This window comes from Pteropus alecto, unplaced genomic scaffold (assembly GCF_000325575.1).
Source record: "Pteropus alecto unplaced genomic scaffold, ASM32557v1 scaffold94, whole genome shotgun sequence".
Classification (NCBI taxonomy): domain Eukaryota; kingdom Metazoa; phylum Chordata; class Mammalia; order Chiroptera; family Pteropodidae; genus Pteropus; species Pteropus alecto.
The window spans coordinates 7,765,530-7,778,489 of record NW_006437736.1 but is presented as its reverse complement, the minus strand read 5'-3'; the positions used below and the strand labels follow the sequence as shown (position 1 = coordinate 7,778,489).

The window sequence follows — 12,960 nt, the reverse complement described above, 5'->3', positions numbered from 1 at the left end:
GGCCACACGGTCGCCGGGGCTCTGTGCGTAACTGGCGACTCCGAGGCGCGTAGCTTGATCTGGAGCTTTACCTGGGCGGCCTGGCGCTCACTGCTTATTTCCCCGCGCCCAGGGCACGGGGGCGTGGCGCCCTACGGGGATGGGAGGCGTCCTCCCGGTGTCGGTTCCCGCGGGTTCCGAGAACCCAGCGAAAGGGGAAAGGGGATATGCGCCGGCAGCAGCCTCTGCACCTACAGCAGCCAACAGAGCCCCTAGATCTGGGACTTCGGGAAGCCCCCACGCAGCGCTGAGCGCTCACCAGGCGCCAGACCCGAATTACCCTGATCTCCCTGTCACCGCGGACACCTGCGCAGGTGAGAACTGGAGCCTTTAGCCACGTCCCGCGAATCCACAGGGAGCGCTCCGCGCAAATTTTGTCAACTGCACCCGAAGGGATGCACCATTTAAATGAGCAGGCGACCGATGGGGGAGTGTTGGTCGAAGGGCAGTTGTCACGCCTTTACAGTTCAAAAGTCAGGGTCCTGATAAGAAGATACGCCTGCATTTTTCAGATTGCCTTATTTGATAAATTAATGGGCGATTGGGTAGACTGTGCACTCATCTGAGGTGCCAGTCCTTAGGCAGGCAAGCAGTTATAAACGAGATGAAGAAGTCCCTGCCATTGGTTTCCTGCGTTTTCATTCAACAATCATTTTTGATGCCCAACAGTCTCATAGAAATGATTGTTGCTGTTGTATTAATACTACCTACTATTTATTGAGGCTTTCCACGTAATACATAACATGCTTGGCACTCATACATCAACTAGTATAATTCTTACTATTACCCTTGAGATATGAATCATCTCCATTTTTCAAATGAGGAAACTGGTTTAGAAAGGTTAAATCACTTGCCCAAGGAAATGTTGGAGATTAAGATTTTCAATTCAGTTCTGATTTCAGTTTGTTCTCTTAATCACATGCTGTACTTTGTACTGTCCAAATGTAGATACGAGTTAAATGAAGGCATAAACATATGCACTTAAATGACACTCGAAAGCATGTGGGATACAAGATTATTTCCAGTATCAGTACTGAGGACACATTTTAAGTGGCTTGCCTTGAAATGTTACTAACAACACATGAGTCACACTTGTAAAGCAATGTGATCTTAGGTTTTTCTTTTAAAATAGACCTTCCAGCCAAATGTGCCCAGGGAAAGGTCTATTTCAGGCCATCCATGTCCATTTTCATACGTCTATATAACTTACCAGCTGGCCATTGGTAAACAATCCACATAATGCATTTAGCCCAGCCCAGTACGTAAAGCTATATAAAATTTAATTTTTTTTTTGTAAACTGGTATTATTTGTATAACATTTTCACAAGGAAAGAGGGAAATAGAAGTTAAATTCAAATAATGCAATTACTTGAAAAAATATGTGGTTTGGAATTATGTCCCAACGGTGTAAAATTTATCATATTTATATATTATATATATTTACCTATCTACATATATGTTTAGAAAGAGAGCAACCTGTAGGCATAACCCTTCTAGTAACTGAATCTACTTTCTGAGAACTTCCTTTAAAGCTAATAGCTCTAGATATGAGAAAATGCTATTTAAACAAAACTCATTTTCTTTAGCTATCTAGAATTAAGAAGAGAACCTCAGGCAGCTAATGACCAATATATCTTTGTAGTCTTGTTAGAATAATAGCCTGAGATTAAACTCCACTCTCCTAAACCATCAATTAGTCATGATATCTTGGGCAAGTACTTCTATGCCTTAGTTTCTTATATCTAAAATGCGGATAATAACTCTTTTCTCATGGAGTTATAGAGGATTAAATGAGATTATATGTGGGCAATATAATGTAGGTGAAATGTCCCCTGGCACTGTAAGTGCTGGCACTGTGTAATTGTTTAGCTGTTTTCTAATTTATTGACAATGGGGCTGATGTAAGAGATATCTTGGAAGTACCACTATTAGAGACAGCCTGTTTTCCCTATTTTTCTTGCTTTATTACATTTACATAATGTCATGAACTACGTATATATCTTTCAGATCCTTCAAATGTCTGATATACATATTCAAACGTTTTCAAAAAGAATAAATGAATTCTCTATTCATGAGCCTTTGAATATACAAGGTTGTTTATCTGTTCATTTCACACACAAAAAGAAAATTCAGCTGAAAAAACATCAAAATCTTTTTATTCAAAAATTGTATTTTCTATTGTATTTTTAAAAATTAAAAACATTTTCAATTAGTTTACATTCAATATTATATGTTTCAGGTGTAAAGCACAGACATTATATAATTTACAAAGTAATCCCCCTAATAAGTCTAGTGCCCACCTGACACCATACAGTTATTATGATATTACTGACTATATTCCTATGCTGTATTTACATCCCCATGACTATTTTGTAACTGCCAATTTGTATTTCTTAATCCCGTCACCTTTACACTGAGTCCCCTAGTCCCCTCCTATCTGGCGACCATCAGTTTTGTCTCTGTATCTATCAATCTGTTTCTGTTTTATTTGTTGGTTTGTTTTTTTGATTCCACATATAAGTGAAATCATATGGCATTTGTCTTTGTCTGACTTATTTCACTATTCTATTCCACTGATCAATGTGTCTGTTTTTATGCATAATACCCTCTAGGTCCACTCATGTTGTCGCAAATGCTAAAATTTCATTCTTTTTATGTCCAAGTAATATTCCATTGGATATATGTACTACCTCTTCTTTATCCATTCATCTATTAATGGACACTTAGGTTGCTTCCATATCTTGCTATTATAAATAACAGTGCAATGAACGTAGGGATACATAGGTCTTTTTTAATTAGTGTTTTTGATTTCTTCAGATAAATATGCAGAGGTGGAATTACTGGGTCATAAGGTAGTTTGATTTTTTTAATTATTTGAGGAACCTCTATTCTGTTCTCTATAGTGGCTGCACCAATTTGTAATCCTACCAACAGTGCACAAGGGTTCTTTCTTCTCCACAATCTCACCAACACTTGTATGTTGATTTACTGATGAAAGCCATTCTGACAGATGTGAGATGATATCTCATTGTGGTCTTACTTTGCATTTCTCTAATGATTAGTGATGTTGAGCATTTTTTCATATATCTATTGGCCATCTGTATGTCCTCTTTGGAGAAATGTCTGTTCAGGTCCTGTTCATCCTTTAATTGGATTGTTTCTTTTTTTGGTATTAAGTTGTATGAGTTCTTTATATATTTTGGATATTAACCACTTATCAGATGTATCACTGGGGAATATTCTTTCACATTCAGTAGGTTGTCTTCTTGTTATGTTGATGGCTTGCTGTGCAAAAACTTTTAGTTTGATATAGATCCATTTGTTTAATTTTTCTTTTGTTTCCCTTGCCTGAGGAGACACATCCTCCCCCCGCCATCCCGCAAAAAAATTACTAAGAGCAATGTAAAAGAGTTTACTACTTATGTTTTCTTCTAGAAGTTTTATGGGTTTTGGACTTACATTTAAGTCTTTAATCCATATTGAGTTTACTCATATATGGTATAAGAAGATGGTCTAATCTCTCTTTTCGTTTTTGTTTTTTGCATGTGTCTGTCGGGTTTTCCTAGTACCATTTATTTAAGACACTGTCTTTAGCCATTGTACATTCTTGCCTTTTGTCATAGATTAATTGACCATATAGGTGTGAGATTATTTCTGGGCTCTCTATTCTATTCCACTGATCAATGTGTCCGTTTTTGTGCCAGTGCAATGCTGTTTTGATTACTACAGCCTTGTAGTATAGTTTGATATCAGGTAGCATGATACTTTCACCATTGTTCTTTCTCAAGATTGCTTTGACTATTCGGAGTTTTTTATGGTTCCATATAAATTTTAGGATTATTTGTTCTACTTCTGTGAAAAATATCATTGGTATTTTCATAGGGATTGCATTGAATCTACAGATTGCTTTGGGTAGTATGGACATTTTAACAACATTAATTCTTCCTAGCCATGAGCACAATATATGCATCCATTTATTTGTATCCTTCAGTTTCTTTTTTCAATGCCTTATAATTTTCTGAGTACAGGTCTTTTACCTCCTTGGTTAAATTTATGCCTATGTTTTGTTTTGTTTTGTTTTGTTTTGTTTTTTGATGCAATTGTTTCCCTAATTTCTCTGATAGTTTTTTATTGGTGTAGAAAAATAAAACTGATTTCTGAAAATTAATTTTGTATCCTGCTACTTTACTGAATTCATTTATGTGATTTAATAATTTTTTGGTGGAATCTCTAGGGTTCTCTATATACAGTTTTATGTCATCTGCAATTAATTACAGTTTTACCTCTTTTCCAGTTTGGATGGCTTTTCTTTCTTTTTCTTGTATGATTGCTGTGCATATGACTTTCAATACAATGTTGAACAAAGTGGTGAAAATGGATGTCTGTCTTGTTCCGATTTTAAGGAAAATACTTTTACCTTTTCTCTGTTGAATATGATATTAGCTGTGGGCTTGTCATATGTGGCCATTATTGTTGAGGTATGTTCTATTCCCACTTTGCTGAAAGTTTTTATCATAAATGGATGCCGGATGTTGTTAAATGCTTTTCCGGCATCTATTGATAGGATCATATGATTTTTATCCTTTATTTTGTTTATTTTATCCTTTATAATGTTTATGTATCACATTAATTGATCTGCAGATATTAAACCAAACTGACATCCTGGAAATAAATCCAACTTGATCATAGTGTATGATCTCTTTAATGAATTGCTGAATTCAATTCGCTAATATTTTGTTGAGGATTTTGGCATCTATGTTCATCAGGGATATTGGCCTATAATTTCTTTTCTTTTCTTTTTTTTTTTGGTAATGTCTTTGGTTTTGTAATCAAGGTAATGCTAGCCTCAAAAAATGAGTTTGGGAGCTTTCTCTCTTCAATATTTTGAAAACATTTGAGGATAGATGTTAATTTTTGACTGTTCAGTAAAATTTACCTGTGAATCCATCTGGTCCAGGATTTTGTTTTTTGTTGGGGGGAGAGTTTTTTGATTACTGATTTGATTTCATTAGTAGTTATTCTGTTCAGATTTTATGTCTTCTTGATTCAATCTTATAAGATTGCACATTTCTAGGACTTTACCCATTTCTTCCAGGTTGTCCAATTTGTTGGCATATAATTATTTGTAGTATTTTCTCATATTCCTTTGTATTTCTGTGGTATTACTTGTCATTTCTCTTTTATTTGTGATTTTATTTATCTGTGTCTGTGTCCTCTCTTTTTTTTCTTGATGCGTCTGGCTAGAGGTTCATCATTTTTGTTTATCTTTACAGAGAACTGGCTCTTGGCTTCATTGATCTTTTGTACTTTTTTATTTATACTCTATTTTGTTTATTTCTGCTCTGATCTTTATTAGGTCCTTTCTTTTACTCACTTTGGACTTTGTTTGTTGCTCTTTTCCTAGTTTATTAGGTCCTTTCTTTTACTCACTTTGGACTTTGTTGCTCTTTTCCTAGTTTCTTCAGTGTAATGTTAAATTGTTTATTTGAGATTTTTCTTGTTTCTTGAGGTAGGCCTGTATTGCTATGAATTTCTCTCTTAATATTGCTTTGTCTGTGTCCCACAGGTTTGGGGACATTGTGTTTCATTTTCATTTGTCTCAAGGCATCTTTTGATTTCTTCATTGATCTCCTTGTTACCCATTCATTAGTATCATGTTATTTAGCTTCCATTTGTTTGCATGTTCTTTAGTTTTCTTCATGTAATCCATTTCTAGTTTTATAACATTGTAACTGGAGAAGATGCTTGATTTTAATCTTCTTAAATTTGCTGAGATTTATTTTGTGGCCTAACAAGTGGTCTGTCCTGGAAAATGTTCTATACATGCTTCAAAATAATGTATATTCTGCCACTTTAGGGTGAAATGTTCTAAAAATATCAATTAAATCCATCTGGTCTAATGTGTCATGTAAGGCTGCTGCTGCTTTGTTGATTTTCTGTCTAGATGATCTATCCATTGATGTCAATGGGGTGTTAAAAACCCCTACTATGACTGTATTACCATTGCTCTCTCCCTATATGTCCATCAATAATTGCTTTATAATATGGGTGTTAGTATGTGGCATGTTTAATGATTTACGAGGGTTATGTTCTCTTGTTGGATTCATCTTTTTATTGTTATGAAATAACCTTTATCTCTTGTATAGACTTTAATTTAAAGTCTATTTTCTCTGATTTTGCTATCACAGCTTATTTATTTTTCCATTTGCCTGAAATATCCTTTTCCATCCCTTTACTTTCAGTCTCTGTGTGTCTTTCAATCTGAAGTGGGTTTCTTGTGGGCAGCATATGTATGGGTCTTGTTTTCCTATCCACTCAACTACCCTACGCCTTTTGATTGAAGCATTTAATTCATTTACATTTAAAGTAATTATTGATAGGTATGTAGTTATTATTCATTTTTTTTTTTAATCTTCTTTCCTTCTTCTTAAAGAAGTCTCTTTAATATTTCTTGTAATACTGGTTTGGTAGCGATGAACTCCTTTAGCTTTTTCTTATCTGGAAAGCTCTTTATTCCTCCTCTGATTCTAAATGATAGCCTTGTGGGGTAATCTTGGTTTTAGATCCTTACTTTTCATCCCTTTGAATATTTCTTCCCGGTCTCTTCTGGTCTGCAAACTTTGTTTAGAAATCAGCTGACAGTTTTATGGGAGCTCCTTTGTAGGTAACTAACTGCCTTTCTCTTGTGGCTTTTATGATTCTCCCTTTGTTTTTTATCTTTGGCTTTTTAATTATGATGTGCTTTTGTGTGGGCCTCTTTGGGTTCATCTTGTTTGGGACTCTCTGTGCTTCCTTAACTTATATGTCTATTTCCTTCACCAGGTTTGGGAAGTTTTCAGTCATTATTTCTTCAAATAGGTTTACGATCCATTATTCTCTCTCTTATCCTATGGTACCCTTATGATGCGAATGTTGTTATGCTTCATGTCCCAGGGGTCCCATAAACTATCCTCATATCTTTTTATTCCTTTTTCTTTTTTTCTGTTCTGACTGGGTGTTTTCTGCTACCTTATCTTCTAAATTGCTGATTTGATCCTGTGCTTCATTTAATCTGTTGTTGATTCCACCTGGTGTTTTTCATATCAGTTATTGTAGTCTTCATTTCTGAGTGGTTCTTTTTTACGGTTTCTATTCTTTGTTCAGATTCTCATTGAGTTCATCTATTCTCCTAAGTTCCTTATAACCAGCGTTTTGAACTCTGTATCTGATAGATTGCTTGTTTCCATGTTGTTTAGTTCTTTTTCTGGAGTCTTCTCCTGTTTTTTCATTTGGAACATATTTGTTTCCTTATTTTGGCTGACTCCCTGTTTGTTTCTATGTATTAGGTAAATCTGCTACATCTTCCTGTCTTGGCAGGATGGCCTCATGTACTAGGTGTCCTTTGAGGCCCAGTGGTAAAGTCTCCTTGGCCCTCCTATTCTAGTTGAGCCTTGACTGCTGTTGCCATGTCAGTGGGTGGGACTGACCCTCAGGCTGACTGGCTGTGAGGATTGGCCATGACTACAGCAGATGAGCTGTTATGCATGGGCTGACACCATGGATTGGGATCTGCTTTAGTGGGGCTCTGGTGCCTGCTGAGTCTACCCTTTGGGTGTGTCATTTTTGGAGCTAATTGGGTGGTGCTCTGGTCTGAAGCCAGCCACTGAGTGTGTTGGTTCAGAGGCTTCTTGAGAATTGCTCCAGAGCTGTCATTTTGTATTTTCCTAAGTATGACAGGCAATTTAATTAAATTTCTTTTTTCATCATAGGAGAAAGTAATTTTTGAAGTAATTAGAAGTTCACAGATTTAAAAACACAAATCAACTGTAACAATGACTAGTTCCTACTTTTGCCCTTCTGTACTTAAAGTTGATAGTCTTCAGTTTTTCCTCTTGAGTTTTCAAACAGCTATTCTCTCTTCAAGGAATTACTCAGAAGACCACTGGAACTAGGGCCACATAGAAACAGACAGGACCTACAAGAGCACAGAGCAGACAGGTGTAGTGCCTGGTCACAGCAAACAAACCCCTTCTTCATTGCTCATATCCCTTGAAGAAAGCATTTCTCAAGTGCACTTTGAAGTGGGATATGCTTTTTAAAAAATCAGCTTGCATGGATTTTAGAAGTACACTTAGCATACAGAGTGGAGTAAAGTCAAAGCTCATTAAGGTTATATACAAGGCACTATCTAAATTGTTTTGTTATATAGATGGTACTATTTTATGACTGGAATATAAAAATCTATGATACAAAAAAAAATGTTGCAGTGATATCTGTTGTAATAAGATTATATCTGTGTTAGACACTCAGAAAAAAAGGACAGGATTTTGACCTCACAGTTCTAAATACAAGACTATGATAAAGATTGGTTTGGGAATAAATAATACTTAAAATTATGAACAAATCAACATTTAAGGGTGTTACATGAGCTTCCTTCAAATTCATAACTTCATTAGCTTGTTGCCTAAAAGTTATTTTAGTATAAAAACTAGATCTTACCCTAAGTACGGTAAATGATATTAGCTATGTGGTACAAATTCTCATCTCACTCTTTTGCTTCTCTCCAAAACTTTTCTACTGAGTTCAGTTTTACACCTCTCACTAATCATTGTAATTATAAACATGTAAAAATATAAAATATGACAATTTATGTAATTCCTTATAACTGTATAGTTCATTCAAGTTTTAGAAGTATATTCACATTTAATAGTTTGTGGAAATGGCTGTTTAAACCACAATAGGTATTTTATACACTTTTTTTTAAATCCCATTTTTGGTGTGCTTTTAAAATTTGGGAAAATATCTTTATTCCCAGAAAAGTAATTGGTGGCCCTGAAAATGGGTGGCCTGCTATATCTGAAGGCCATAGATACAGATATTGAGAAGAGTGCCAGCAGAACCAAACAGGTTTCACTGGAGTAAAACTATGTTTGAATTTGCTATTACTTATTTCACACTGACGAGAGGTGTTTTTTTACCACTTACCCTGAAACAAGAAAACAAGGAAGAAATTTATACTAAAGATTATAGCATTGTATTATTAATTACATCTTTTTAGAGTAGGTTTCTTCTGTAGAAATACAGGAGTTTTTTTGGATGGCCTCTTCAACGTTTTTTAAGGCAAAGTAACTAGAGGGAGGCCAATGGAAATAAACTGACACTTGCTGATAATTATTTTCAAGTGGAAAAAGGACCTAGAATGTGCTGACATGTGTCATAGCTCGTGCAAGGATAAAAACTGCTCAAGAAGCTCTTGAATTTTCACTAGAAGACATGATCATCCCCATTCTCTTGGAACACAGCCCCCAATTTTTCTCTCCCTTGTATAGTTCCTTTCACTTATAAATACTCTCACCCCATCTCCTCCTGTTAAGATTCTTACCCGTCATTTACAGTGATCTCAACTGTCAAAGATTTTCATAAAATATTTCACTACTTCTGATCCTACCTGCTCTATAACCAGATATACTCTCTTTACTGCTTTGAGCCCTCTTCATATGGTATAGTATTATAGTTGGGGTTGGTTTTTTTTTTGTTGGGGTTGGTTTTTTTTTTGGTTTTTTTTTTTTTTGAAACTTTCCCAATTCACTTTTAATTGTGATACCAAAATGTGACAGCCAACCAAAAACAAAACAAAACAAAACAAAAGCAAAAAAAAGGAATAAACTCAGAAATGGCAAATAGATTTATTGTAGAGTACCAACTTAAATTGATTGATAGTAGCTGCCTAGAGTGACGTGCTGAGTAGGTTCCTGAGGATGCACCCTGGCTTGAAGAGAAATACTGCTGAGATTAGCAATACCTGAAATCTCACTTGTAAGAGAAACCACAGGCACCAGAGCTGCCACTGCTGCTGGCATCAGCTCCACTGAGGCCAGTGAAGAGCCCAAATATAGAAGTGGGGGTCAAGCTGGCACTGGCACCAAAGCCACCACTGCCATCAGCACCAGTACTGGTACCACTACTCTCTTGGGCTTTGACTTTAGCTTCAGCTGCTTCCTGGATCCGGGCTTTGGCCCAGGGTCCAATATCAGTTTCATCTCAGTTGCAAGGCCAGATGCATTTGAGCTCTAATCTCGGCCCTCACCTTGGCTTCAGCTGCAGCCTCAGCCACAGGCTTCATATCTGTTTCCACTGCCTCTCGGTACTGAGCTGCCCATTCCTTGGGATCCTTCTTTTGTACCTTGCAGGCAAACTTGAGGACTTTCATCTTGTTGCTCTTATAGTAGGAATGCAGGCCCTAGAAGAACTCATACTCAGGGGGATTGCTATTAGGGACTCTTGGATAGTCCAGGGACTTCTGTTTGAAACTCATCAGTAATGAGCTTCTTCACATCCCCCCAAAATGAATGATGTATCCTGGGGTGCAGCCCCAACTTGTGCAGCATCTCCCAGATGACAGCCTCACTGGACTGATTTCTATTCATGAAGATGATGCTAAGAAGCACCATGAGAAGATCCAGCTTTGGAGAGTCCTTGGTTGTTCCCAGTATGCCTGCATCAGTAGGCTCCAAGGTGCTGAGAAGAATGTACGGTGGTCATTCTTATCGATTTCCTTCAGTTGGATCCCAAATACCTTCTCCAAGGAATAGCCTGCTCATTCAGTAATTTCAGGGTACATATCAGTGTATTCTTTGATGATGTCCTTCAGCATGTCTGAGCGCTTAATGGGAATCTTTGTCTGGTCTTTAACCAACAGATACTTCACTAAATCATTTGCTCTCCCTTGCAAAAGGGCCACCTCATAAGGTGGTGGCACTTCAGGCTCTTGGCACCTCTATGGCAAGCCTTGCCCCTATAGGCCTTAGGAGATCTCAGAGAAAACAAAGCCCTCCAGGCCCAAGCAGCCAACCAAGTTCTTGATACTCTGTGGGCACAAAAGGCTATGGGACTCCTTGAAGCCCTGCAGGCCACTGAGGCCATTAGGGCCTTTAAGACCCTTTGGCCACCTGTGGTTCCAGAAGCCTGAATCTGATTACTGTTGCCAACCTCTTTCCCATTCAGGTGCTTCACCTTCCAAGCTTTCTTGGCCTTGACCTCAGGCTGAGTATCCTGACTCTCTTGAGCCTAGGCAGCTGTACCTTCAGGCTCCGATTCATCTTCTGGAGCCTGAGAGGCAGCAGCCTCAGTCTTCAGGGCCTTGGTATTGACCTTCATATCAGCTACACAGCTGATCTTTCTTGTCTCAGTGGCAGGCACTGTCACAGCCTGAGGGTCAGCATTCTGCTTCTTGGTGTCGCCTGCTGGACTCTTCTTTTCAGCTGCTAGGACCTGGGTATCAGTCGATTTAGTGGAAGGTGAGACATGACTGGCAGTTGTCTCCTAAGCCTCTGGGGTCTTTGAGACCTCTGTGGTCTTTGAGACCCATGCAGCATTTAAGACCTTCACAGTCTCTGAGACCTCTGGTGCCTTTGAAACTTCCAGTGACTCTGAGATCTCCAAGTTCTTGGTCACTGTCAACAAGGTCTACATGTTCAAGCCACTGTCCTTTTCTGAAGCTTCAACCTGAAAGTGATTGTACCTGTACCACTCTCGCTTGTGTCAGACATGTCTCAAGTTAGCCTGGCAAGAGCTGAGCCTTGTCCTGGAGCGAGTCCGAGATGCATCCATAGTTGTTTTAGTAAAGGCTCTTAATGTAGGACTGTCTCATAAGTCCAAAAGCAGGAACTGGAAAGACATTCTAGATGCCTGCCTTGTTTTTCCCTCTGTCTCTCCAGATGGGTTTTCTCTGCACTGTCACAGGTGCATGGTGAGAAATGTCCAAGCCAGTGCTTATATGCCCTTAATTCAGTGAGCAGAAGAAACCAATTAGCATCTTTCAATTCTAATTCTAAATACCTCAGAGAGGAAATTCAGTTGGTGCAACTTGGGTCACGTGACCCTAGACCTCTATCCAATTGGCTGTGGCCAGAAGAGCAGGGTTCCCACTGGGGCTGCACAGATTCATTCTGAGGTTTGGGAAGGGAGGCTAGTTTCCCATGTAGGAGGGTGGTGAGCTGGCTAGATATTCTTGTGAAAGGGAGATAAGCTCCTTGGGAAAAGGGATTGTGCTTGTTCATATTTGCAACCTCAAAAAACAGAGCACTGTTAACTGCCTAAAGGAAATGCTAAATCTGTTATACTGATCCTACTTTACAGTGCTTGTTGGCATCAAGAAGTTCCCCCAAATTTCTAAAAGTGAAATTTGGAAATCTAGTTGCCATCAGGAAGGGATACCTGAGGGCTTTCAGGGTGCTAGCAATGTTTTATTTCTTGATTTGAGTATTGACTAATGATTGTTCACTTTGTAATTGTTTATTAAACTGCCTGCAAATATTTTAAATTTTTTAAAAAACTGTTTTTTAAACAGCATGGCAGGTTAAACACATATATTTACCTTTTGTTCCCTCCTAAATCTCACTAAAATGACTATAGTGGAATAAAAACAGCATAAACTATAAATGATAAAAAAAAAAGTGAAAAATCAAAGAATAGGATAAAATTTTGGAAGCCAAAAAGAAGATTGATAAGTAGAAACTTACTTTAAAAGACAGAGAAAGCTGAAATTTAAACCAGCAGCATCCAGGAGGCCCAGAAACAGGTTAACTTGTGCCTCAGAAGCCCAAAAAGGATCAGGAATTGGAGATAACAATAGTTCTTGAAGTGAGGAAGATGATGGGGACAGAGACAGGAAAGAGAACTGGTCGAAAATCTGTGTACATGAGGAAATTTTCCCTCATTCCCTCACCTACTCCAGCTGCTGAGCAATTGCCCATCACCCACCCCAGCAAAAGATAAGCTTTACTCACAAAAGAGGTTAAATCACAGAGACTTTGGACAGAGGGCACTGGACACAACTGTGGTTGAGCTTCTATACTGTAAACTGGGGACTAAGGGAATATCTACACACTCAAAGAAAAAAAAAGAAAAGAAAAAGAAGAAGAGACCCCCACCCCGTGCATA

The 12,960-nt window shown here is 37.9% G+C and overlaps 1 pseudogene; it reads right to left on the bottom strand.

The window, feature by feature from the left end:
• Positions 1-9,768: 9,768 nt before the first annotated feature.
• On the bottom strand, positions 9,769-12,876 carry LOC102894248 (annotated as a pseudogene).
• Positions 12,877-12,960: the final 84 nt, after the last annotated feature.